General features: G+C 39.3%; 1 pseudogene; it reads right to left on the bottom strand.

The window, feature by feature from the left end:
* Positions 1-1,318: 1,318 nt before the first annotated feature.
* Positions 1,319-27,791, bottom strand: LOC148027914 (uncharacterized; annotated as a pseudogene).
* Between the last annotated feature and the right edge of the window lie 149 nt (positions 27,792-27,940).

Here is a 27,940-nt window from a genome sequence, read left to right as displayed (position 1 = left end):
GCCCACATGATGAATACAATGCATAAGGTCTTGAGAGACTATATCCCATAGCTCACAATACGCTTTCTTGACGATATCCCTATTAAGGACTATGAAGTGCAAGAAAAGAACCCTTTCTTGAGAGACTATATCCCATAGCTCACAATACCCTTTCTTGATGATATCCCTATTAAGGACTGTGAAGTGCAAGAAAAGAACAAGGAGTTGGATGATAGGGGTTGTAGGATGTTTGTTGCAAACCACATATCTAATTGCAAGAAGATTTTGACTCAGTTTAGAGGAAGTGCATCTCAAGTTGTTAGGTGCAAAATCTATATTTGGTGTTGAGGAGGTACTAATTGTAGGGCATATGTATGGCCCCTATGGTTGAAATCCTTCACTAGTTAAGATTTATGGGATTAGTAGGATGTAGAAGGTATGCTCCAATGTATCAGAAGTCAGGAGATTTTTGGTGCATGTGTCTTCTATTTGATATAGATCCCTCATTTTGCACATGTGGGTGAAAGCCTCTATCCACTAGAGAAAACGGGGAAAAGACAAAGACAAAGACAGAACTCGACCAAATAAGCCACATCCTATATAAAAATCTTGACATGACCTATGCACACGTGTGACTGATAGCTTGATGATATGCATGTAAGAGTGGGGGATTTAATAATGGGGAAATCTAGCTACATTGGCTGGTATATAAGGTGTTAGGGACTTGATTTTTCACCATCAGATAATAATACAAGTCTCCTTTCATCTTCACCTCTCTCTCCAAGCTGTCATGGCTTCTTCCTCTCTCTTTCTGTCTTTCTCTCTCCTTTTCTAGTATTTCTCTCTCCTCGTCACTCTCTTTCTCTCTCTTCCTGTAGTATTTCTCTCTCTTCTACACTCTCTCTCTTCTCTTCTTCTCTCTCTCCTATCCTCTTCTTGATAAGTGGTATCAGAGCCTAGGTGTTTGGTCTCTTCTTCTTTCTCTCTCTAGTTTTAGTTTCTTTTAGTTTAGGAACGCTAGTTACTTAGGTGCACAGGTATATCAAGACAAGTAAAGCATTGAAAGACTATAGACATGGCAGCCTTTCTTGGAAATTTCACCATGACCAAGTTGGAGGCTCATAGGACTTAGTTGATTACATCTACTTTTCAAGGAAAGCTTCTTCTTGATTCGTATTCTCCCTTTCCCTCTCTCTCAGCGTTACATAAGCCTCCATAGCCTTGCATAGGCCTCTTTCTTGGACTTCACCTCTTTGTTCATTTCTTTAGTGCTCATATTCTACTACCACTGTAACTGACAAAAAGGCAAATCATGTCCTCACCATCGGTTTTGGCAAGGCTATCTAGTAGCAACTTCAGATCCCTCACTTCCCAACACCACAAGCACAGCATGCTGCTCCAATTCTGAAACGTATCACATTTTGCATTCCTTGGAACTCGCTGCTAATTGTGAGTTTGCCAGAATCCTTTTATCCCGCTTAAGATCCAACAGCACAAGCTCTGCCAGTTTGTCAGCAGCCATTGCTTTCTTGGCCTCATGGGAGAGAGAAACTCCTACTTGATTGGCATTAAGCCATCCATAGAACTACTGTGCTTATGTCGCATCCTTTGCTGCTAATCTAGATTCATTCCAAGTGCCGCAAATGTTGGAGAATGTGAATTGAGCTTGTCCACATTGATGTACATGGAAAACAAGTCATCACTTGCTTCATCTAAGAGGGTTGGAGTTTCTAGCATTCTAGATTCACGATCAAAGGTTATATCATTGGGAAATCGTAAGGGAATTTCGGATTGAGCCCTCCAGTGTCCCTTTGTGAGAAGGCATGTCTAGCATGAGATTCACATCTGTACTGAAGGTGTGCATTTGCCTTGACATAGGAGAAGTGCCATTTTCTTACATGTTGACATCCAGAGACAAAGAGCCACTTCTCATTGAGAATTCGAAGGTGATGGAGGGAGTTCTTACTTTACTATGAAGGCATTGGAGGTAGAAGGGAAGATAACGTATTTCAAAGAGTACGAGGGATACCCATTGTGACAGGCAACTGAGCTGCAATTGTTTGATCCATTGTTGGCATTTTGTCCTAATGCCTTGGTAGCAGCAAACGAGGTGGTGAAATCCGACTGCAGGCGCTCAACAAATGCCTCATAGATTTTCGGCCCAAGCCTTCCACTAGACCAGAAAAACCAAACTCAAAGGAGAAACCCCAAAACAGATAGTCGCAACACTGGCTTGATATGATATGTTCTTGGAGCTGCAAATCAAACTACAGCCTGTATCTTAAAGGGCAGATCTGATTCGAGGGACCTTCATTAACTCCCCATTAAAATCATCAATTCAATACAATGAAATTATGGTAGGATCTGCATAGGTAGCCTCCAGAATAAAGAGATTTTTTTTTTTTGCTTATAAGAAAGGATAGTCAAACCCAGCTGTTGATACTAGTGGACTTGTCTCAGGAGATTGAAAATGAGAAATTGAAATCAAGATGCTGCTACTTTCATCTCAGTCCTCTCTTAGGTTTTCTTGCATTGAAAATGGTCCATTCCATGTTGAAATTTTTCACTATTGTTTAGTGATTGCCTCACCCTAATCTCTTGACTTGTGATGATTGTTTGAGCATAAACCAATCTCTGAAATCCATTGTAAATGAGGTGAGATAGCAGTGAGTCACTGCTCGGTAAGCCCTTCCCCTATTCCCAATTCAAATCCATGCACTTCATGAAAAAAATAACTTCCAAGCTCCCATGCATAGCATGCTAATTGTTTAATTAATAAATGTCTGCCATGTATATTCCAGGTGAGGAAAGAGCCCGATGCTAGGCGAGGTGGCAAGACAAAAGAGGGGTGACCCCCTTTGCCATCAAAGATGCTGAAGGGGTACACAACCTGGTTTGGGGGGCACTTTTCCCACCTCCCGGTGTTCTGAAGCCCGCCGAACTTGTTTGCAAGTGTAGAGATATTTTGGGGATAGTGAGAATTGGCATGTCATGATGATGCCATTGATGTCTATGACATATTGATGTACTTGGGATTATTCCATTGATGTATATGGCATATTGATGTACCACTATGAATGCAACAAACAGTGCATGTATGCTCAGCAGTGATGTTATGGTGTAGACCATGTGTATGTATGCGGAAGCAATGTATGGTGCCATGGGAGAAGTGGTTGCAGACATTGCAGACATACAATAGACCGGGGATCATATTTTAGCTCTCTTGAATTCCTATAGGATCCTGTAGACATTTTCAATCACTTATAGAGGTAAAGAGTGAGTACCAACACTAAAGATCATGTCCCAAAGAGTGTTTGCAGACCTTATTAACCCCCTATCAGTTTGGCACTTTAGTTGGGCACCACCCATCCCTTACAAGCCAAAACAATCTGCTACTGCTCTCAAATAGGGTGTAAGACTGCATAAAACATCTACAAATTTGATGTTACAGAATTTTTTGTACTAAACCTCTAGCGGTGTGCTTATGCTTAGTTGGAAGAGGACATCCTTGGCTTTGACTTGAACATATTTTTTTTTTATGTTACAGAATTTTTTGTACTAAACCTATAGCAGTGTGCTTATGCTTACTTGGAAGAGGACATCCTTGGCTTTGATTTGAACAAAAAATTAGGTCAATTGGAGCTCACTAGCTCAAGTTACAAGCAAAACAGTGAGCGGGGGTCTAAGGAAACTGCACTTAGCCATGGCAAGGAACAAGGGAAAAACTAAGGGAAATGATGACCTCCAGTAACAAATAAGGGATGCACGTTGTCATGATGCTATGAGGACACAGTGTGAAAAAGTATGGAATGCATCATCATCTAACTTCTTTATTGATCTAGAGAGTCAATGTGATCTCAGCCATTAGTACTAGTGTGAGTTGCATGGATTATCCAAAAATACTAGATTTTTGGATAATTTTAGCCTATTTTTGATATTATTTAGTATAAAAATCTGAAAAAGTTAGAAAAATCTTCTAGATTAGGATGGCATGCAAAAAGCTAGTTTCTTTTTCAGCCAATTAGGGGATTTTCACAAGAGGGAGAGATTGATGAAATTGCGCCCGTTGCGGTCGCTGTGATTGAACTGAAAGAAGAAGAAGAAGGAGTGATCTGGGAGATCCGTGAGCAGGTGTCCTGCAGTTTTACCCCCCTTTCGGAGCCAATGAAGCCATCAAATTTGGGTTCAGTAGAGAAGGAGCTATAATGTTTATGCACGTTTTGTTCTACGAAGAAGCTCCAGGAGATCTAATGCCTGGAGATTGCTTCTGAGTAGTGCGAAGATTCCAAGTTCTTTCAATACTTATTGATTCAATTCATTGTGCTTTGTCTTTGTAGTGTTTACCACTTGGGTATTCTCTATCTTCTCTTCCATCTCCTATCCCTACTTCCTTCTACTTCTGATCCCCAGTGGATTCGACCTTTCAACAAAAACCCCTCTGACATTGGTGAACCTAACGTGAAAGGTGTTGAGATATCGAGCTCCACTCGTGATATGCCAAGGTGACCATTGTGCATTTATGTCACCAACTTGTCAGTTGCAGATGCGGTTGGTACACCGCCCATGAATAATAGCTAGATGATAGCTATCCGCTATCCTTATCTACTCTAGTTCATGGCTCAGTTAGTACGCCACCTTAGTTAGTTGAGTTTGGTTTGAGACCCACATATAGGGTTCTTCTATTTCTATGTACTTGAGTTCTTTTGGCTTCCACAACTAAGAAGAGGAAAACTGTGTTCAGCCTCCACCTATGTGTGTATTCCCCCATTGTGCAAGCAAGAAAGCTACAAGTGAGACTCCTTCCTTCTCTCCCACAATCTTGACATGGTATCAGAGCCTTGTTCGTGGTAAGGAGCTCAAGAAAGCAAGCCAAGTTCGCGGTGGTCTGGTAAGAGGACCAGTATTGCTTTCATTTTTCTGTTTTGGGAGCAAGTCTCTGCACAGGTAGCACAGCCGAAAAGTGCAAGAGTGCATTGTCTCAGGTTGAGACACCCTTCGCGGTGAAGCAAGAGGGCAGTATATGTTGCGGGAAAGGGCTTTAGCCCAAGATGACCCTGTTTTTTTGATTTGAGGCTATTTCGGGGCCTGTTTTGGAGGCGGAAGTTTTTTGCACGCACTCAAGAAAAGGCCCAGTTTTATGCTGTGCGACCACTGTTCTACAGGTCGGTGAAAAGTTACTATAGAAATTGCATCGTATGCCTGTACATAGAGACATTGGGAGTTACAGAATCATCCTTGTTGCCTGTTGATGCAAAATCATCACTAGGAAGTGACTGTGTGGTCAAATACCACTTTCGTCAGTTTTGAAGATTTGCCCTTGTGAGGCTGAAGCTGTGTTCTTTGCAGTGACAGAATTTTTTGCAGTGTTCTGTAATGGCGTCTGATTCTCTTTCACAGATTGTCATTGAAAAGCTTGACACGAACAACTTCCAAGCATGGAAGTTCAGAATGATGAATTTCCTTATGGGAAAAGGATATTGGGAATTTGTTGTAGGAAATGAAGAAGAACCATTTCTTCTTGATATTCCCAATCAACAGCAAATGCAGGCATTTAAAGCATGGCATGAGAGAGCCAGCAAAGTTATGTACTGGCTGTCTATCAGCATTTCAGACTCTATGATTGTGCATATTCAGGATGCAAGTACGCCAAAGGAGGCATGGGATACTTTGTCAAAAATGTATAGCACAAATACGCAAGCCAGGAAAATGCAGCTCAAGCAAGAGTTGCATAATGTGCAAAGAGAAAATATGAGCATCAATGACTACCACATGAAGGTGAAGAAGATTGCAGATGCACTTGCTTCCATTGGGTCGCCAGTGGAAGATGATAATTTAGTTTCTGTGACCTTGAATAGTCTAGGAAAGGATTATGCACAGTTCCGAACATCCATTTCCGTCCGTGAAAGATTTCTTGATTTTGAGGAGTTGATTGCTCTTCTAATTTCTGAGGAGCAGAGAAATGGTGGTGCATCTTCTTCAGGAGGAACTTCAAAAGAAGCTATCTTCTACTCAAATGCTGGAAGAGGTAGAGGCAGAGGTAGAGGAGACCGATCTGGAGGCCGTGGTAGAAATCAGAATATGCAGCAAACTCAAGAAAACCAGTCCTATGGAGGAGGACGTGGTAACTCTAGAGGCATGGGGAGCCAAAGAGGTCGTGGTGGATGGCAAAGAGGCCAAAATGCAAACAGCAATGTTGAATGCTACTACTGTGGTAAAATGGGTCATATGGCTAAAGATTGCTATAAAAATAATAATGATATCATGAATGGAAAATTGCAACAAGGGAATTATGCATCTTCTAGTAGACAGGGTGATGACAGAAATGAGCATTTGTTTATGGTGCAGCACATGAACAATTCAGTGACAAGTGCAGAAGAAAGCAACGATGTATGGTATGTTGACTCAGGTGCATCAAACCACATGACAGGTCATGCAGAATGGATGCAAGATGCAAGGAAAATGGAAAAACCAGGATTTGTGGAGACTGGTGATGATACTGCACATCCTATTGTGCAAATTGGAAAATTTCCTTTGCCTATGCAGGATGGGAAAAAGAAATACCTATCCGATGTATTTCATGTCTCGAATATCACCAAGAATCTAGTTTCTGTTGGCCAGATGGTTGAGCAGGGTTTGCAGGTCAGATTTAATCCTTATGGATGCTTTGTTGAGGATATGAAAAATAAAGGTCGCTTGATAGCAAAAGGAAAGAAGAAGGGCAGAATGTTTACGTTGGATGCAGACATGCCTGAATTGAGTGCAGCAATGTTTGCACATGGGACCGGTGTAGTTGCAGATATTGATATCTGGCATAAACGCATTGGTCATGTTAATGTACAACGACTTAAATCAATGCAGGCCCAAATATTGTTGCAGGATTGCCTAAATTCAAGGTTGCAGAAATGCATAAGGTATGTGAAGCCTGTCAGTTTGGAAAACAGGTAAGGAAACCATTTCCTAGACATGTTCAAGAGAGTAAGAAGCCATTGGAATTAATCCACTCTGATGTATGGACTACTAAAGCTGCATCTCTTGGAGGCTATCATTATTTTGTCACTTTTATTGATGACTATAGCAGAAAAGTTTGGATGTATTTTATGAAAATGAAAAGTGAAGTGTTTGGGCATTTCAAAACTCTTAAAGCTATGGTTGAAAAAGAAATAGGCCTACAAATAAAATGCCTAAGGTCAGATGGAGGGGGAGAGTACCTCTCAAATGAGTTTGCAAGGTTCCTACAGGAGTATGGCATAAAGAAGCAATATTCATGCAGTCATACCCCACAACAAAATGGAATTGCAGAAAGGAAAAACAGGCATATTGGAGAGGTATCTCGTGCCATGCTCAACGAAAAAGACTTGCCAGACTTTTACTGGGCTCAAGCAGTTGCTACAACAGTCTACATAATGAATAGGACTCCCACTGCAGCAATACATGGGATGACTCCAGAGGAGAGGTATACTGGTAGGAAACTAGATATTCCTCATTTGAAGATTTTTGGTTGCATTGCCTATGTTCATGTGCCAAATGAGTTGAGATCCAAGTTGATCCAAAAGCTGAGAAGTGCATCTTTATTGGTTACTCTCTGCAGCAGAAAGGGTATAGATGCTATAACCCTTCTACTCGTAAGTTTACAGTGAGCAGAGATGTTGTTTTTGATGAGATGAGTAGCTGGAATAAACCAGTAAATGTGATTGATGATGTAGATGCGCAAAATGGTAATGCTGCACAGAATTCACAGCAGCAGTCACAAAATATTAGTGGATCTGGAGCGTCCTCTAGCAGTGGTTCACATTCTTTGCCATGGACAGGCAGACTGAGATCAGGAGAATCTTCTCAAAGCAATGCAGATAGTGGTATTCAGGTATCACGAAAAGGAAAAGAGAAGGTACATCAGCCCATGTTTGATGTGAATGTAGGTCACTCTTATGTGGATGGTGAATCCAGTGGCTCAGAACAGAGCATTGATGATGAGTTGGGTATTCCTTCTATTGTTACACCTGGAGTAAGGAAGACCAGGGATGTTTTGAGAGCATCTGGGAGTGAATCTACTTTGCGCAGGTCTACTAGAGCTAGGTATCCTGTGGATAGGCTGAAATATGATGGATTTACAGCCATTCACTATGCATATATGATCAAAGTGATATAGGAACCAGAACCCACTTCTTTTGAGCAAGCCATGGGAAAAGAAAAATGGGAGAAAGCCATGGATGAAGAAATGGATGCCTTGGAAGCAAATGCTACATGGGAATTGGTACCTTTGCCTAAAGGTAAGAATGCAATTGGCTGTAAGTGGGTTTATAATGTGAAGCACAATGCAAATGGTTCTGTGAACAGATACAAGGCAAGATTAGTAGTCAAGGGGTATGCACAAACATATGGCATTGATTATGAAGAAACATTCAGTCCGGTTGCAAGGATGGCAACCGTAAGAGCAGTTATTACTATGGCTGCATCAAAGGAATGGTCTTTACATCAGATGGATGTAAAGAATGCCTGCTTGCATAGTGATTTACAAGAAGAGGTATATATGGAGCAGCCACCAGGTTATGTACATGTTGTTCATCTTGAGTTTGTTTGCAGGTTGAAGAAAGCATTGTATGGCTTGAAGCAAGCACCTAGAGCATGGTCTGACAAGATAGGACAGTATCTTGTCACTATTGGCTTTCAGATTTCCAAGGGAGATTTCTCACTTTATGTGAGAAAAACAGAGAAAGTTGATGATTTGATTATCACAGGTGATAGTGATGAAAATATCCTTCATGTGAAAATGCTATTGAAGCAGAAGTTTGAGATGAAGGATTTGGGAGAGCTGCATTATTTCTTGGGCATTGAGGTGATTAGATCACCAAGTGGGATATGGCTCTTACAGAGGCAGTATGGATTGGACATGCTGTCCAAATATGGGATGACAGGCTGTAAGCCTATTTCAGTTCCTTTGGAGCAGAATGTGAAGCTGAGTGCAGATGCAGGTGAGCTTCTGGAAGACCCTACTATGTACAAACGCATAGTAGGAAGTTTGATTTATATGACTATTACCAGGCCAGATTTGAGCTATGATGTTGGATTGGTAAGTCAATTTATGTAGGCTCCAAGGAAACCGCATTTGGATGCGGCTAGACGCATACTCAGGTATGTGAAGTCCACATTGCAGTATGGACTATTTTATGAGATTGGGACTCAGATACAGTTGCATGGATACACTGATGTTGATTGGGCTGTTAGTATTTCTGATAGACGATCTACCAGTGGATATGTGTTCTCTTTTGGGAGTGCTGCAGTCACTTGGAGCAGCAAGAAACAGCCTATAGTTGCCTTGTCGAGCATAGAGGCAGAGTACAGGGGTGCAGCAATGGCTGCATGTGAGGTAGCTTGGTTGCATAAGCTACTTTATGATATGCATCAGTCTACAGATGGGCCGGTTGTCATTTAGTGTGACAACATGAGTAGTATACACTTGGCAAATAACCCAGTCTATCATGCTAGAACAAAGCACATTGAGGTGCATTATCACTATGTATGAGAGAGGGTTTTACTAGGTCTTATTGATCTAGTTTATATGAGCACAGAGGATCAGGTAGCTGACATATTTACGAAGGCATTGGGCGCAGAGAAGCTGCGCAAGTTCAGAGACCTGCTTGGTGTGTAGGAATTGGGATTGAGCTCGAGGGGGAGTGTTGAGATATCGAGCTCCACTCGTGATATGCCAAGGTGACCGTTGTGCATTTATGTCACCGATTTGTCAGTTGCAGATGCGGTTGGTACACCGCCCATGAATAATAGCTAGATGGCAGCTATCCTTATCTACTTTAGTTTGTGGCTCAGTTAGTATGCCACCTTATTTAGTTGAGTTTGGTTTGAGACCCATATATAGGGTTCTTCTATTTTTATGTACTTGAGTTCTTTTGCCTTCCACAACTAAGAAGAGGAAAACTGTTTTCAGCCTCCACCTGTGTCTGTATTCCCCCATTGTGCAAGCAAGAAAGCTACAAGTGAGACTCCTTCCTTCTCTCCTACAATCTTGACAAAAGGTCGTCAGAAGAAGGAAAGACAAGATGGGAGAATCTTCAAATACATTCTCCAGTGATATTTTGCAACAGTTGGCGCAAAATATGAATATGCTTATGCAGGTACAACAACAACAATAGGTGATGCAAGCTTCAGCTCAAACAGAAAGTGTTGTGATGAATGCTTTGCAAGCAGTTGAGCATGAGGTGAAGTTATTCAATGGCAGGAATGTATCTGCATATGTATATATCTATGCTCAGAACATGGAGCCGGTATTTTGTACATGTTACTATTCATGAACTGAAAGCACGGATTACTAAATTATACTTGCAGGATGCAGACTGGGTAGCCTTCAAGAAGACACTTAGGGAAGAATTTTACATTGAGGACACCAATTTGATTACATGCAAGACTTTTTAAGACTGGGTTTTACAACCCAATAAGGGTCTTGTAGCTACGGAATTGTTAGGAGAATTGGAAAGTCAATTTGAGAAGTTAGATCTTGTAGAATAGCAAGCTCTTGCAAGTCAAAAAATTAAATTGTTTCTATAGGCAGCTGGTCCTGAGCTTCAAGAGAAGCGTGATGATTTGCTAGAGGATCAAACTATTGAGACACGTTTGAAAATAGAGTGGAGACATGTCAAGGAAGCTGTTACTGTGCTTGTGAAGAAGCATAGAAGAAGAGAAATATTACATGTCTCTATCTTGCCCACTGTTACGAGCAAAATAGTTAAAGTATCCAGTAAGCCACCTGCTTCTGTGGCTAACCCTATGGTTGTACCTACTATTGTTCCCTCTGTTAGGGAAGATGTCTTGGATGAATTGGTCAAAGGGATGCGGGATCTTCAATTAAAGGTTGCGAAATTGGACAAAAAAGAATAAGAGGAAAGGGGACGGGCAGCAGCCCCTAAGCCTGGAAAAAGATGTATGTGGTGTGATAGTTTGGAGCACGAGAGAAATGATTGTGCTACCTATCAGGAGGCCTTGGCACGGTAGCTTATCTTTTGGAAAGATAGCAAGATCCATGCACAAGAAATGGAATTGCCTCTTGCTTTGAATTTTGGAAAGGGAGGTATGCAAAAGTTGTTGGAAGACTTGGCTGTCCGCAATGCTTATGCGGCGGTACATGCTTCTACTTTTGGTCTACAGTTGGATAGAATGCATGGCTAAGTGATGGTTGGTCCAAAGGCTAAAATATGGACACATGCTTTACATGCAGCTGAAAAGAGAAAAGTCACTGATAGTGAAATGTCTCATCTAGGGCAAGACATTCGTGGCATAACTGGTTGGGAATCATCGGTAGATGCATATTCAGTGTATACATATTTAGCAAAGGTACAAAACACGGATGTACTTGTGGAAGAAAAACAAAAAAGAGATGAAGATATTGTAGGGACATCTAAAAGAATGACAAGAAGAAGTGTGGATCAGCCTAAAGCCGCAAATCAGCCACCTCCCAAGCATGTTATGGAAGAGGTCAGTCAAGAGAAAAAACATGATAACAAACAAGAGGGAAAAAAGAAGGGCAAGCAACGAGGATATAAGTTGCAATCTGACATTGAGACATCCAAAAATCTTAAGAAGGTTCTTGAAGAATGGATCTTAAACAGTCGGGTGGAATTTACCTTGGGAGAGGTGCTTGGCATTACCAAGCGATGATTTCATGATGAGATCATTGACATAATTAAAAGAAAGCGTCAATTTCTTGGTGATACCACTAGTGCATTGCTGCAATTTGAAGAGGAAACTGGTTTATTGGCTATTTGGGCTAAATATGAGCATGAAGTAAGTACAGGATTGTCTATGTAGGATGCTACTAATCAATGGACAACATGTGGAAAAGAGAAGAAAGTGGCTGAAAATGCATTGTCTTGTAGCAATATGCATGGTGGATTAAGGCAAATGCAACAATATGGAGAAGAGACTTTAGGATTTATTCCTCGAAGTCACTGCACGAGAAATCATTGGACTAGAGCTACCATTGAAACGGTAGTGAAAATAGGGGAACGTGAAACTCCTTGTGTTACTTTACTTGACCATGGGTCTGAGATAAATGTCATTGAGAGGGGATTATATGAAAATGGTGCATGGCCTGTAGACACTGATCATGGTTGGCAAATGAGGGCTGCAAATAATTTTTCATATGCACTGATTTTGGGACTGCCCTATATTACAGGTGTGCATTTGGAAACAAAGGTGCTTGATGATGGTTCTGCTTATGCAAGAGTCAGAAGCAAGGATGGGAGAAAAGCAGTCCAATTTCTTACTGTTTGTGTTAATCATCCTAGAAATCGGGATATGCTTTGAGAATCTCCTTTGGTTCCAAATGCCAGGGAATTCAAAGATTTGGATTTTCATCAAGCACTGCTGTAATGCGGGGCTACAGTAGTGATGTTTAGTGGGTGTACTCACCTCTTGATGAAATGAAGCATGTATTTACTATTGGTAATTCTCAATTTACAAAAAATAGTTCATGTTGGTTTAAGCCTATGGAAGCTATGTGTAGGGTTGAACGCATATCTATGAAATGGGCTACTAAGAAACTGAGAGCATTGGGGTTGTTAGCTGAAAATGATGGCATTTCAGGCATCTTTTATGGGCTGAATGGAGCCCCGAGAGGAACACCAAGGAAAAGGGAATTCTCTTGCAAGAAAATCTATCTTGTAACATCAACAAGCTTGTTTATCATGTTTCATATGATCACAATGAAGAAAAGAACACCAGGCACAACAAATCTTCATGCAGCATCATGTAAATCTCCCACGGTTTTTAATAGAATCAATCATATTCTTCAATATCTTCACAAAATCCATCAATGGAACAAAGAAAGCAAAGAAATACACCATCTTTGAATGGAAATACATCACATAGTATTCATCTTCAATATCTTCATAGTCTTTTCTCTCAATCTCTCATATACAATCACTCTGTTTTAATAGAATTGGCTATCTCTGACTCTCTCTATCTCACTCCATCAATAATACATCATATCCTCACTACAATCTCTCAAAAATCACTCTCAATAATCACTCTTAGGTCGTGGATACCCCTCCCAAGAGGTATGTCTGATATGAAGAGTCACCAGAGCCACTACAGTGTCTCTTCATAGCTCACTACTGTCACTTCACTCTAGTCTTCTCTTGAGTCTTTAACAGCTACTTCTTCCACTTCCTTCAGCTCTTTTGCACTTGTATTCACCTCTTTCCAAGGCTAGAAAAATTTCCCAAAGTCACACATACATTCCACAGAACACTTACAGAAGCATACAGAACAGTCTACAGAACAGTACCAGAACAGAATAGAAACAGAACAGAAGCAGAAGCTCTACAGAAGACCTACAGAAGGTCATCAAAACCTCATAACTCATTCTCAAATCATTCCAAACTCTCACAAAACATTCAATAAACTTTCACAATATCTCATTCTTCATCAATCAATACTTCATCCCTCCTTACAGAAGACAATCAGAACAAAACAGAACAAAACAGAAGGTATACAGAACCAATCAGAACCTATCAGAACATCACAGAACCATCAACAAACATCATGAACTTCCAAAACACAATCAATATCATCCAAAACACTCTCAATCCACTTCTAAATCAATCAATCATCTCATAAAATCAACCATTCAGCTCTCAAAAACAACAAAAATCAGCCAAAAAACAAGTCATTTCAACACTCAACACTGAATATTACTGACAATATGGGTGAAATTTCAGCAACTATACATGCAAAAAATGAGGCTAAAAACAGAGTGTTGTCAGTATGTTCTTTGGATATGTATGATGTTATAGCATTGTTTGCTCAGCAGGAAGGATTAAAATGGACTCAAGCACTTGTGGAGACAAAGTATAAGATACTTGACAAAAAGGTGAAACCAATTGCTTTGCCACTTCCACCAGAGAGTGAGGGTACGTATGAAAAAGTGTCAAGTCAGTCAAGCTCACGGGATCCTAAAGATATAGGTCATCAAGTTTACATCTGAAACATTACATGAATTGAAAGTTGGTGCAGAAGGGTTTCTTTTGCCTATTGAGAGAGACTGTTTTATGTGGATGTTGACTAGACATGAGAAGGCATTTGCATTTCAGCCAAGTGAAATAGGTTGTGTGGATCCAAATGTTGTCTTTCCTATGGTCATATTTAATGTGCCACATGTACCATGAAACTTGAGGCCTATTCTAGTGCCTAAAGCTTACTTGCAAATGTTGTGCATGGATTTGCTAAATGAAAATATTCGCATGAAGATCTTGGACCCTTCTTTAGCCCCATACTCAAATCGTTGGTTTATTGTTCCCAAAAAGAATGGGGCTTTGAGATTTATTCAAGATATGCAACTAGTCAATAAAGTGACCATAAGAAATGTGGGTGCAGATCCTATGGTTGATGAATTTGCAGAGGCTTTTGCAGGCAGAAGAGCGATCTATTCTTTGGGTGATCTTTATTCAGGTTATGATCAGTTTCAGCTTGCAATTGAAAGCAGGGATATCACAACCATGAAGACTCCTTTGGGATTAGAATGGATGTGTACTCTCCCAGAGGGTGCAACAAACTCAGTGGCACACATGACAAATGCTATGAATAGGGTACTCAAGGATTTTATACCACAATTGACTATGCCCTTCTTGGATGATGTTCCAATCAAAGGGTGTGCAGTGGATGAAAAGAATGAAGAGATGGATGCTCATGGATGCAGAATGAAGAGATGGATGCTCATGGATGCAGACAGTTTGTTGCAGACCATATTGTGGATTGTGAGAGGATTTTGACACGTCTAGAAGAGGTGCATTTAACTCTTTTTGGACAAAAGTCTATCTTTGGAGTTGAAGAGGTTTTGAATGTTGGGCTTATGTGTGGGCCTTATGGGTGAAGGCCATCACCAACAAAACTAGATGGGATTTATAGAATACAAAATGTATGGACGAATGTATTAGAGGTGCGTAGATTCTTGGGTGCATGTGTGTTCTATTTGATATGGATTCCTCACTTTGCACATGTAGCCAATGTTCTTTATCAGCTTCTAGGGAAAGGTCAGAAATTTCATTGGGAAAAGAAGCATCAGAAAGCAATGAAGAAATTGAAGCAACTCTTAAAATCTGCTCCTACATTGAGAAAGATTGACTATTCACATGGAAAGCCTATCATTATTACTGCTGATACAAGCCCAATCGGGATTGGATGGGCAATTGGGCAAGATGATGAGGAAGGGAAAAGATATGCAATTCGCTTTGGTGCTAAAGTATTGACTGAACGACAGAGAAGATATCCACAGGCTAAAAGAGAATTATGGGAAATTGTGACAGCCCTTAAATGTGATAAGGAGTATTTTATGGGTGCTCATTGAGACCGATTGTTTGCCCGTATTGGGTATGATTACTACTTGTGCTACTCCGGACATTGCTATGCTCTGGTGGATTGCATACATCAAATCTTTGAACCCTAAATTTCAGCATATTGCAGGAAGAGAACCTAGTGGTAGACATGTTATCTCGAGCATGTTATGAGAATGAAGATGGGATGATGGATGAGGAGGAAGAAGATGAATTTCTTATGACTGAAAATGATGTTGCAAGAGTGAAATTAGCAATGCAAGGTGTTGCTACAGCATTAACAAAAGCTTGGATAACAAAGAGAAGACACTTTAGATGTTTTGTATCTTGTGTAGAAGTGTTTCTAGAAGACAAATATACAGGAGAGTGGCTGAGAATTGGTCAATACCTCAGTATATTAACAAAGAGAGATGAATGCTTAGATGAGGAATTTAAGAAAATAAAGAGGAAAGCATATGAGTTTTTTTAAAAAGATGGATACTTATGGAAACATGCTAAAAAGAAACTGGGTATGCCATTGCGAGTTTTGGGTGACAGAGCTTCACAAGTAAAAGTAATGCAAGAATTTCATGAAAGCTTGTGGGCTGGTCATAGAGGTGTTTGGGGTACTTTTACAAAGATCAAAGAAAGATATTGGTGGCAAGGTATGTATAAGGATGTTGCTCACTTTGTGGAAACATATACGACATGTCAAATGTATTCATCTATGAGACATTGGGATGGATTGCAACCCACATATCCATTGTCTCTTCATTTTAAGTGGGTGGTGGATTTGGTCACAATGCCTATAGGTCTTTGGCAAATGAGGTATCTTGTGCTTGCTCGTGAAGACTTGAGTAATCAAGTGGAAGGGAAAACTTTATGTACTAAGATAACAAATGTTGTGTGCACTTTTTTCTTAGAAGAGATCTTTTGTCGGTATGGCTGTGTGGAAAAAATTACAGTAGATATGGGTGAGTTGGATGCAGATGAAGCTCATGCTTTCTTTGCACGATTGGGATAAAGCTTGCTTTAACTTCATCCTATAACCCTTAAGGAAATGGAAAAAGTGAAAAAGATCACCTACCTATTGTGAAGGCATTGGCAAAAGCATATGGAGAGAAGGTAAAAGAGTGGCCACGATTGCTCCCTTATGCTTTGTGGGCCGACATAACAACTCATAGTGCTGTTACAGGATATATGCCTGCAGAATTGATATATGGTCAAAAACTTATCATGCCGATAGAAGAGATGATAGTCACATGGAGTGTGTTACCTTGGGAGGAGGAGTTGAATTGAGAGGAGTTGTTGGCCTTGTGCATTAGATAGTTGGAAAGAAAGTCAGAAGACATAGAGGCAGCAACTGCAAAGTTAAGGGCAGCAAGGATACTGAACAAGAAATGGTTTGACAAAAGACATAAACTGAGACCAAGAACCATACAAGATGGGGATTGGATATTGGTTTATGATAGCAGTTTAGATAATCAGCATAGTGCCATGCGTAAAGTTTCCAAAAGATGGTTTGGACCGTATGTGGTAAGACATGTGTTTGATAATGCTACTTATGCATTAAATGAGTTGGATGGGACAGCCATCAAACTTCGAGTAGCAAGGAAAAGAATCAAATTATTCAAAAGATGGGAATCTACTACCTATGAGTTGCCAGAATTGGAAGAAAATAGTGGTCATGATATAGGGGCTAGCTAGGAAGATATGGAAGATGAAGAAGTAAAGGATATGGTTGTAGAGGATGAGGACTCAGAATCCGGTGACAACTAGGATTTTGGCACATACCGAAGGATGTGTAGGTTCAGAGGGGGTGGATGTCGTGATGTTATGTGGACACAATGTGAAAAAGTATGGAATGCATCATCATCCGACTTCTTTATTGATCTAGAGAGTCAATGTGATCTCAGCCATTAGTACTAGTGTGAGTTGCATGGATTATCCAAAAATACTAGATTTTTGGATCATTTTAGCCTATTTTTGATATTATTTATTGTAAAAATCTAAAAATACTAGATTTTTGGATCATTTTAGCCTATTTTTGATATTATTTATTGTAAAAATCCAAAAAAATTAGAAAAAGCTTCTAGATTAGGATGGCATGCAAAAAGCTAGTTGCTTTTTCAACCAATTAGGGGATTTTCACAAGAGGGGCAGATTGACAAAATCGTGTGCATCGCGATCGCTGTAAATAGGCTGAAAACTACAGATTGAGCTGAAAGAAGAAGGAGTGATCTGGGAGATCCATGAGCAAGTGTCCTGATGTTTTAGCCCCCTTTCGGAACCAACGAAGCCATCAGATTTGGGTTCCGAGCAGCATGGAAGGAGCTGTAATTCTTATGCACGTTTTGTTCTAGGAAGAAGCTCCAGGAGATCTAATGCCTCGAGATTGCTTCTGAGTGGTGTGAAGATTCCAAGTTCTTTCAATAATTATTGATTCAATTCATTGTGCTTTGTCTTTATAGTGTTTACCACTTGGGTATTCTCTATCTTCTCTTCCATCTCCTCTCTCTACTTCCTTCTACTTTCTGATCCCCGGTGGATTTGAGCTTTCGACAAAAACCCCTCCAACAACGTGTCCCAAGGGCTGAAACTAACCTTGAACTAGAAGATGAAGATTACTCTCATGATGTGGGGAGCCTCAATGCGCTCACTAACACCCTCAGTTTGCATGAGACAAGGCATGCTAAGAGGCATAGAGAATTGATGGAAGGCATTGGTCAAATGAAGACCACTATGGACACCCTTGTTGTCGAGCTCACTAAGTGGATGGAATTTCGAATGAAAGGGAATGAACATGAGGATAGGTCGGGTATACATGCTAAAAGAGTGACCGGCCCATTAGTGAATGTAGCAAATATAAACTTCAAAGGTATTTTGGGGAGAGTGGGCATCCCCTTAATAGCACTTTTGAACAGGGAGAGCCTTTCGACAAAAACCCCTCCAACAATGTGTCCCAAGGGCTGAAACTAACCTTGAACTGGAAGATGAAGATTACTCTCATGACATGGGGAGCCTCAACGCGCTCACTGACACCCTCAGTTTGCATGAGACAAGGCATGCTAAGAGGCATAGAGAATTGATGGAAGGCATTGGTCAAATGAAGACCACTATGGACACCCTTGTTGCCGAGCTCACTAAGTGGATGGAATTCCGAACGAAAGGGAAGGAACATGAGGATAGGTCGGGTATACATGCTAAAAGAGTGACCGGCCCATCAGTGAATGTAGCAAATACAAACTTCAAAGTTATTTTGGGGAGAGTAGGCATCCCCCTAATAGCACTTTTGAACAGGGAGAGCCTTCATATAGGCAAGAGGAGCCCATGAACAATGCAATGAGGGGTAATTTCCAGCCATCACAAGGGCCCATGTCATCTATGCGAGTTCAACCATATTTTGGCAGAAATTACTCTAACAATGGATCACTTTTGGGCAACCACATGGATTAGCCTCAATTTTGATATATGGGACAGCCACTTAATCACGAAAAAGAGTTGAAAGACAAAATTATTTTCTCAAAATTCAATGGTTGATCATCATCTCCAATTGAACTCAAAGAGTGGGTTTTCAAGCTTGAGGACTATTTTGACATCTTGCTCCGTAGAGATGACCAAAAGATCCATTTTGCAACCATCCACTTGGAAGGATTCGCACATACATGGTGGAGGCACATTAAAAGAGAAAATCAGTAAGTAGACTCATGGAAAGCATTCAAGGTACTCATGGTGCAAGTCTTTGTCTCTCCGATGGAGAAAGAAAATCTTGCTCGCCAATGGTATGGCCTTGAGAAGAGCGTGGTCTTGTTGTTAGAGAATATACAAATTAGTTCCTCAACCTTACCATGTATGTTGAGTTGATTAGTGATGATGCCAAGTTACAAAAGTATATGTATGGGCTAGATCCCCAACTCTTGGCTGATATTTTAGCTCAAAATCCATCAGATTTGTTCAAAGCTATTGAGTTTGCTGAGAGGTACTCTCGTAAGTATCCCGTCAATGCTTCTTTTCAGCATGGATAGCAAAAGGGGCATCTCAACTAGTGTTTGGGTAGCAAAGAGGACCCATGCAGTCACATTTTGGGTAATAAAGAGGTGCTGTAAGGCCGAGACAGTTTGGGGCAAGTTATGGTGGTGGTAATGTGCCGTTTAGCACTCCTAAGATCCCCACATACCCCACTTTTAATGCCTCAAGACCACAAAGTAATTTCAGGATAGCAAACAACCCGAGAATGGATAATAGGCAAGGGGACAACAAGAATAAAAATGGTTCATCCTTTGGCAGTCTAAAGTCCATTCCCATGGATTTGTATAAAGAAAGAAAGGAAAAAGGGCTTTGTTTCAAGTGTGGTGAGAAGTATAGCGGTGATCATGCCTCAAAATGTACTTTTAGAAATGCTAAGGCACGGCTTGATAGCATGTTGGTATTTGAGGACTCAGAGGAGGACCTTGAAGATGCACATGCTTTTATGATGACTGCTGAAACGGTTTTGTGGCAATTCCCTTTCTTATTTTCCTAATTCTATGTGTGTGGATTTTCCTGTGTAGTCTAAATGGTGCCTCCTCTAATAGTGGTTCAACATCTCCCACTATTGATTCATTATTATTCCTTGTTGTTATGGAAGTTGATTGTATTTGTCAAGCTAGTCTTCATCACTAATTGGGCACTCTTTCTTTTGATTGACTAAGATGAACCAACATTTCTAGTGAGCTTAGAAAGGCCAACTTAGCAATATCTCTTAAGGGGCTTTCCTCCAAAAGATAATTACCTTTGCACCTCCTTCACGTGGCATTCTTGTTCTTACTCTTGCACCACTTTCTATTTAATATCCATCTCTTGTTTTCTCCTCCAGCAATGCAAGAAGATGAAGATGATGATGATGAGCCATCGGCTAGGTCTATTTGTAAGAAGAAGCATTCATGTGCAAAGGGTTCTCCTTGTTTCAGTCATGTTTTCACTCCCTCTCTTCCACAGACTACTGAGCCTGCTATTTCTATTAATTCCCTTCCCTTGTTCCTTTCTTGATCAAACCTACTTGTAGCACAAAGGGATGATAAACTAAATTCACATATCCTTCATCCTTATAGATGATGATAGTTGGGCCCATGCTTTCACAACTAGTTTCTAATGTCCAATACACCATGGAAACAACAATCACTTCATGTCTCCAATCTATGTATACAATAGTGTATACCTCTTTGCAAGACAAGGTGGATTCCTTGACCAGCTAGCATAGCAAAGCACTAGAAGATTTAGCCTTAGAGAAAGCTACTTTGAGTGATATCCATAAGCAAATTCAGGAAGCTACCACTTTGATGGATTCTCAAAGGGCTTATATTAGACAATTGGAAGCTAACATCACAACTTTAGAGGCAGATAATGTGTCATTTAACAAAGAAAAGGATTCTACCCTTGCAAAGATGGTAGCTTTATCTATGAAGCTTGGTACATGTGAGGGTCAATTATAGAATTCTCAAAATATTGTGGAATCATAGAAGAAGCTGTTGCAAAATTACAATATTGAGTAGCCCCAATTTTTTTTGTTCCCCCTCTAGCTCCTATAGTCTCTTCTATTGTGTCTTTCACCTTTATCTTCTTTTTGAATCAAGTACCATCAACAAATATTTTCCATGTATATCTCTTTGAGTAATGTGGATCTCAAACCTCGAGAAGATGGGCACCATAATCCTTGGTCATCAAATTTGTTGAAGTCACTATTTGATAGAGCACTAGATGTCATGATTTGTCATGAGGCATAGCTGCTCTCTTTTATGTATATCAATGGAGATTTGCAGATACTAGATGAGAAAGACATGGGCCTATATGTGTGAGATGTTATCTTACAGCTTGTCTTGTATGTACATTCTATTGAGTTGAATCTAGCAAATGGCTTGTAGAACTACCATCAAAGGACAATTTGGTGTAGAGGATATGCTGCTTGGCATCCCCCTTTGGATGATGATGTCATGGATTCCCACCATTGATTGTGTAATTTTTACAAGAGTGATATTCATCCTTTATTCATAGAGGAATTCTTTCAATCCTTTAAATTTTTCTATTCCATTTATCTACATGACCCTAATTATCTTATTTCTTATTCCTTGATTTCTTATCATGTTCCATTTTACATTTCTATTCTCAACTCTAATCCTGATGCTATCTCCATTCTATATTTCACTCTTGCAATATCTCCTCATATTCCTATCTTTACTACATGTCCCTTCATTGTAGATCCTACATCTTCTCCTACTTCTGTAAGTCCTTCCCCTATTGTTTCCCCTATTCCATTTACATTTTCTTTTGAATCTCTTCAATCATTCTTACTATTTTTCCCTCAGTTGTTGCCATCCTCTTTATCCCTTCAATAGTCTTCTATTTATGATTTATCCTATCTCTCCTATCAATTTCTTGATTGATATTGCATTATCCTAGCCTACCGATTGTATCAATCTTCCACCTCAATCTATTATGGATACCCTTGGGTTTAACAATTATATACTCCATCGATAGTAGTCGACATTGCATGATTCCTTGACAAGACCAATTTTTAATTAGCCCTTAATTCTAAGGTCTTAAGAGAATCCTTTGGCATGTTCAAATTCTTATTTATAATTTTCCAAAGCATATGCTTAGTTTGAGGATATCTCTATATGTCTTGCAACACACTTTTGCTAGTATCTTGCGACTTTTATGCATCAACTACCTCATTTGAAGACCAAAAAGTCCATTCCAAATTTGACCATCAATCCTAATGATGTGACAATTTTCTAGATGGATGTGTTCTATTATTTTGCTCAAGATTTCTCCACTAGATTTATTATTTTGTTGGAAAGAATGTGTTATTTATAGTTTCTACAACATGTTCCTCTCTATTTTGTGGATAAGAGTAAAGCTCTACATTGCCTTAAGCTTAGCATGCAATTCAAAATTAAATATATCCATTCTAACAAGCAAGCGGATTAGCTTTTTGGTGTATCTTTATTTTTAATGAAATACCATCTTTTTATTCTCCGTTTCTTGGGGGTTTTTGCCATTCAAACTACATTATTATGTGAATGTGAGTTCAATGTTTTGTGGATGTTTGTTTATGAGATGTGCATATATTTGTGGTGTGAAAGAAAAGCTATTATATCCTTTAATAGTTTTTTGATTTAATTAATTGTTATTGCAATGGTTCATGGTACTTTTTTTTCCCTTTCATTCATTTTTAGATCCAAGTTAATTTGTAAGCTGGATGGAATCGTAGCTTTGTTCGAGCTAGATCTAATGGATTGAAGATGCAGGCTAGACTGATTAGTTATTTAGATCTTTTTATTATTCCTTTTTCAAGTTTGCAAGGATGCTCCTTGTTTAATTTTTGGGATATATTGAAGGTTATATGTGATTGATTTTAATCTCTATTTTATTGTTTTTTGGGTATTAAATGATTGATTTTATGATGGAATTGTTAGGTATGAATGCTTTTTGAAGTGTTTTGAAATGCATTGAATGTTTTTGAGAGGCTCATGATGATTTTTTATTGAGTTATGATGTATTAAGAGGTTCTAATGTATATTTAATTAGAACTAGCTAAGATCGATTTATGTCTATTTTAGTCTATTTTCTTTCAATTTGAGAGTTTGAGATTGTGAATGATTGGATTTGAGTGTGGTTTAGTATATTTTGAATTACGTTTTATGAATGAAAATGATTGTGATTGAAGTTGAATGGCTTTAGTGTGTATTGTTGACCCTTTGTGGTGTCTCGGGGGGATCACTCATGAATATATGTATATATAACGTGAGTTCAAAACAAGGGGTTTTTAAAACACCAATTTTATACATTTTTTGCATACAAAAGGGTGTCATATAAAGGGGTTACTTATAGATTGAATAGAAAAGGGTTGTGTTTTATTCATGAAAAATTCATAGATTAGGATATTTATAAATAGGCCATGAACACACGTTATATAGAGAATATATATATAGTGAACCCCCCGAGTGTGGTGTACTGTTGAGCTTTTGTATATCTTTTGTTGGCTTTTGTTTGCTTTTGTGAGTGTTCTATGGGATGAATTTTTAACTTGAAGATGTTTTCTTGCTTTGAAAATAGAATAATGAAATGTATTTATAGCTTTAAGAAATGAAAAAGTAGTTGTTGAAGACTTGAAGTAAAGGGTTGAAGTGATAGTGTTGGACTGTGAAGAGTCACTGTAGTACCTATGGTGCCTCTTTGGATCAAGCATACCTTTTGGAGGAAAACTCCAAGACTAAGAGATGATTTTGGTGACTCATTATATTTTATTGTAAGTGGCTATGATATATGAGTGATTGAGGGAGTGATTTAGAGAGAAAGATAGTCATTTCAGAGGTTAAAACTCGGTTGAAACTATGTATTTGTGAGAGAAATTGTGAGAGATTGAGAGATGAAGAACAATAAATTATGATAAAAGGATTCTATGTGATTAATTCCATTAAAATTTGAGTGAATTTTTGTGTTTTCTTGGTTTTTGGTGCATAATAGTGAAGGTATGCTGAAGATTTGATGAATATAAATTAGTGGGAGATTCATTTTATGATGTGTAGAGATGTTCCTGTTGTTCTTGTTGTTTGGCAATATGAAATGGAAAAGATGTTTCTAGTTGATGATACAATATATACTTTCTTGCAATATTTTGTATGTTTCCTTGATGTTCTTTAGAGAGCTCCACTTCTATGATCGACGGTTTCTCCATAAAATGAATGATTGAGTATATGCACATCTAGATGTCCCAAGAGAGAGTCAAATGCATGGAAGAAAGTAAAGAGTAGCATAGGGAAGCGCGAGTGGCTAGATTAAGAGCACTAAAGGACGCTTAGAGAGGAGGCCGCAAACTTTGCACAAGGATGGTGGCAATAGCGAGAGGCAATGAGGATAGAATTGGTCATGGAAGTCATACATCACCTTGGGAGTAGCCACATGACCTACCTAGAGGATTTTGTAAGTTCTCTATTAGCTATGTTGATTTTCTTATTTTATGTGTTTCTTGTAGCAAAAATATATTTCTAACAATACTAATTTATCTTTTCTAATACCACAGTAATGACCTCGCAAGGTCCCGCATCCCAGATAGGAATCCCCCCTCCCTTAATAATTAAAAATCATTGAATTTTTAAAAAAATCTCCTCATCGCCGACAAGAAGAGGGAGTGGGGATGATGTCAACAGGGAGAAATAACGCGATGATGGGAAGAAGGATGATGACAACACTGAGGAGGTAGGGGAGGAAGCCGTCAATGATGACGGCAGAGACTGTAGACGAAGACGGTGAGTAGGGATATGACGATCGCCACGAGGTGGTGATGAAATCGACTGGGGGGAGGGCACACAATGCCTTTTCTCCTCCCCCCACTATCTCTTTCCCCCCCCAATAATACCACCTCTCCCCCCTATAAAACTCCCCCCCCCCCCCCCCCCCCATTAAGGAGGATAGAATGTTAATTTTCTTCCCCTTTGCTTTGTCGAGACCCCCCCCATCATAAAGAGAAAAAAGAAGAGACACCACCTCTTTCCCCCCCACTTGCTGCCAGTCTGTGTAGGGGAGAGAGAGGGGAGAGAGAGACACAGAGAGAGAGAGAGAGAGAGAGAGAGAGAGAGAGAGAGAGAGAGAGAGAGAGAGAGAGAGAGAGAGAGAGAGAGAGAGAGAGAGAGAATAAGAATAAGAAGAAGAAAAAGAAGAAGGAAGAGAGGTGAGAAGAGAGAAGAGAGAGAAAGAAGAAGAAGAGGGAAAGAGAGAGAGAGAATAAGAAGAAGAAGAAGAAGCGGAAGAAGGAAGAGAGGTGAGAAGAGAGAGAGAGAATAAGAAGAAGAAGAAGAAGAAGCGGAAAAAGGAAGAGAGGTGAAAAGAGAGAAGAGAGAGAAAGAAGAAGAAGAGGGAAAGAGAGAGAGAGAGAGAGACACTTTCTCTCCCCCTCCTAAGAGGGTGGCCACACATCTTTTTTTCCCCATTGTCGCCAACCCATACCCCTTGTTTCACTTGGAAAGAATTAATGTTGCACCACTTGGAAAGAATTAGTGTTACAGCACTAAAAGGTGGTCAAAAGTGGTATAATGTTGCAATATTCTAGTGGTGCAACTCCACTAAAAAGTGGTGAGAACTAGTGTAGTGTTGCAACATTCCATTGTTAACAACACGGTTTGGAAAGAATTAATGTTGCACCACTAAAAAGTGGTTGTGCACCGCTGAAAAGTGGTATAGTATTGTGGCATTGCAATGGTGCAATCACCACTTAAAAGTGGTTTAATGCTAGTGAAAAGTGGTCAATAGTAGTATAGTGTTGCAGAATTCTAGTGATGCAGCACTATTTAGAAAGAATTAAAGTTCCACTATTGAAAACTTGTATTGTATCACTTAAAGTGGTGAAAAATGCTAATTGTGTATAAAATGCCAACACAACACTCAAAGTGGTGCCTAGCAATCCAAAATGGTTTTAAACATTTAGAGTACCCTAAACATGGGACAATGCAAAAACTTTAAAGCCTAAAACTAGCAATGTTGGAGCATTCTAGTGATGCAATGCCATTTGAAAATAAATCATATTGCACCATTGAAAAGTGGTACTATATTAGTTAAAAATGGTAAAAAACACTTACTGCTTGTAAAGTTCCATCACACCACTCAAATGTGAAACAATGCAAAAGAAATGTAGAGAGCTCAAAAATGTATATATTCATAGAAAAGTATATTATAGGCTATCTAGATGTCATGGTATATTTTAACTATTTAGAAGTGAATTCACAATCTTTTGGCAATTCGAGCTATTTAGAAGTGCATGCACCATCTTTTTTCAACACAAAATAATTATAGACCAAAGGAGACAATTCATCATTGGGGTTGTTGAGATGGTTGCTCCTTGTGTACTACATGGAGTGTCGGGCTACTTTCCATTGGCACAACCATGGCAAGAGTGTGTAGGTGATATAACATGGGTCCTGATGCTCATTCATGTGATCAAATGTGGGAGGGTGTTGAGATATCGAGCTGATCCACTCGTGATATGCCAGGGTGACCGTTGTGCATTTATGTCACCGACGTGTCAGTTGCAGATGCGGTTGGTACACCGCCCATGAATAATAGCTACATGATAGTTATCCTTATCTACTCTAGTTTGTGGCTCAGTTAGTATGCCACCTTAGTTAGTTGAGTTTGGTTTAAGACCCATATTTAGGGTTCTTCTATTTCTTTGTATGAGAGTTCTTTTGGCTTACACAACTAAGAAGAGGAAAACTGTTTTCAGCCTCCACCCTTGTGTGTATTCCCCCATTGTGCAAGCAAGAAAGCTACAAGTGAGACTCCTTCCTTCTCTCCCACAATCTTGACAGAGGGGTGATGCAATTGTGGTAGTAATTTACGGAGGTTTTTCTACCTGCAGTCATCAATGAGCATTTTTTAGATTGGCATTGTACTAAGGAAACTTGTTCTTGACATGAGAAAGAGGCTTTGAAAAAATTTGCTTATCTCCAATCTCCTTTGGAGCATCAAGAATTGCCTAAAAAAACTTCATATCTCACACTACAATTACAAGAATATATCCAACAAGTAGTAATCCATATCATCAAAAACCTTTTGCAACATGATTTCATGATAAACTCAATGTTACTTATCTAACTCTTTCCTTCTCTCTTCAAAAATATGACCATATGCTACTAAAACAAAAACTCTTGTGATTTGCCTTTGGTTTGCATCCAAAAAATGATATATGTATAGTTATTCTCCTCAATGGATTAATTGTTGCTACCCACAAGGTATTGGGTAGTTGCTTGTCTTTGAGCATGCATTTTGTTGCCTCAAAGAGAGCTATATTCTTTCTCTTTAAAATTCCATTATTTTTAGATGTATAGCTATAGGTGAGTTACCTTCTAATGTCATGGTCTTGAAGGTATTTGGCTAAATTCATTTGACATTAACTCTCGTCCATTGTTCGATCTAAGAACTTTGATTCTTCTCTCTGACCATAGAACAAAAAGATTTGAATCCCATTTGAATATGGCAATGACTTTAGATTTGGATTTCATGAAATAAGCCCAAGACTACATTTATGAATGAAACTCACACAATAGATGCACTCACCTTTAGAAGGATTGTGGGCTAATTGGAATACATAAGTATGAATGAGATCCAGTAAGCATTTAGCTCTATACTACTTTTTGGAGATTTGGCTCTTGATTTCTTACCAAGATAACATGCTTCACATATTTTGCCACACTTTTGGAGTGTAGAAATACCTTGTACCATCCCTTGAGACTTCAATATAGGAAAATATTTGAAGTTCAAATAAGCATGCCTTTTGTACCATAGCTTTAAAGAAGGTAAGGTGGCTAACCTTCTTCCCTCCATGGTTACAAGTACTACCATTGATCCTTTCAATTTCAAAAACTTTCCTTGCTTCTCACCTCTTACAATGACCTTGTTTCTTACATCTTTGATCAAGCATTGTTGGCATTCAATCTCCACTTTCATGCCTTTGCCTACCATGCTTTCATAACTAAAAGTAGATTTTTGGTCAAGAAGGAACCAAGAGTACATATTTAAGGTCTTATTTTCATCTATTGTTGAGATCCCTAGGTATTTTTGGCTTCTCGATGATAGCATTAGGTGTATTATGCTAGATATGCTCAACGCCC

Source organism: Lygodium microphyllum, chromosome 12 (assembly GCF_053477565.2).
Source record: "Lygodium microphyllum isolate KBCC chromosome 12, Lygodium_microphyllum_v1.1.10, whole genome shotgun sequence".
In the NCBI taxonomy this organism is placed as follows: Eukaryota; Viridiplantae; Streptophyta; class Polypodiopsida; order Schizaeales; family Lygodiaceae; genus Lygodium; species Lygodium microphyllum.
This window is presented reverse-complemented; position numbering and strand designations above follow the sequence as displayed.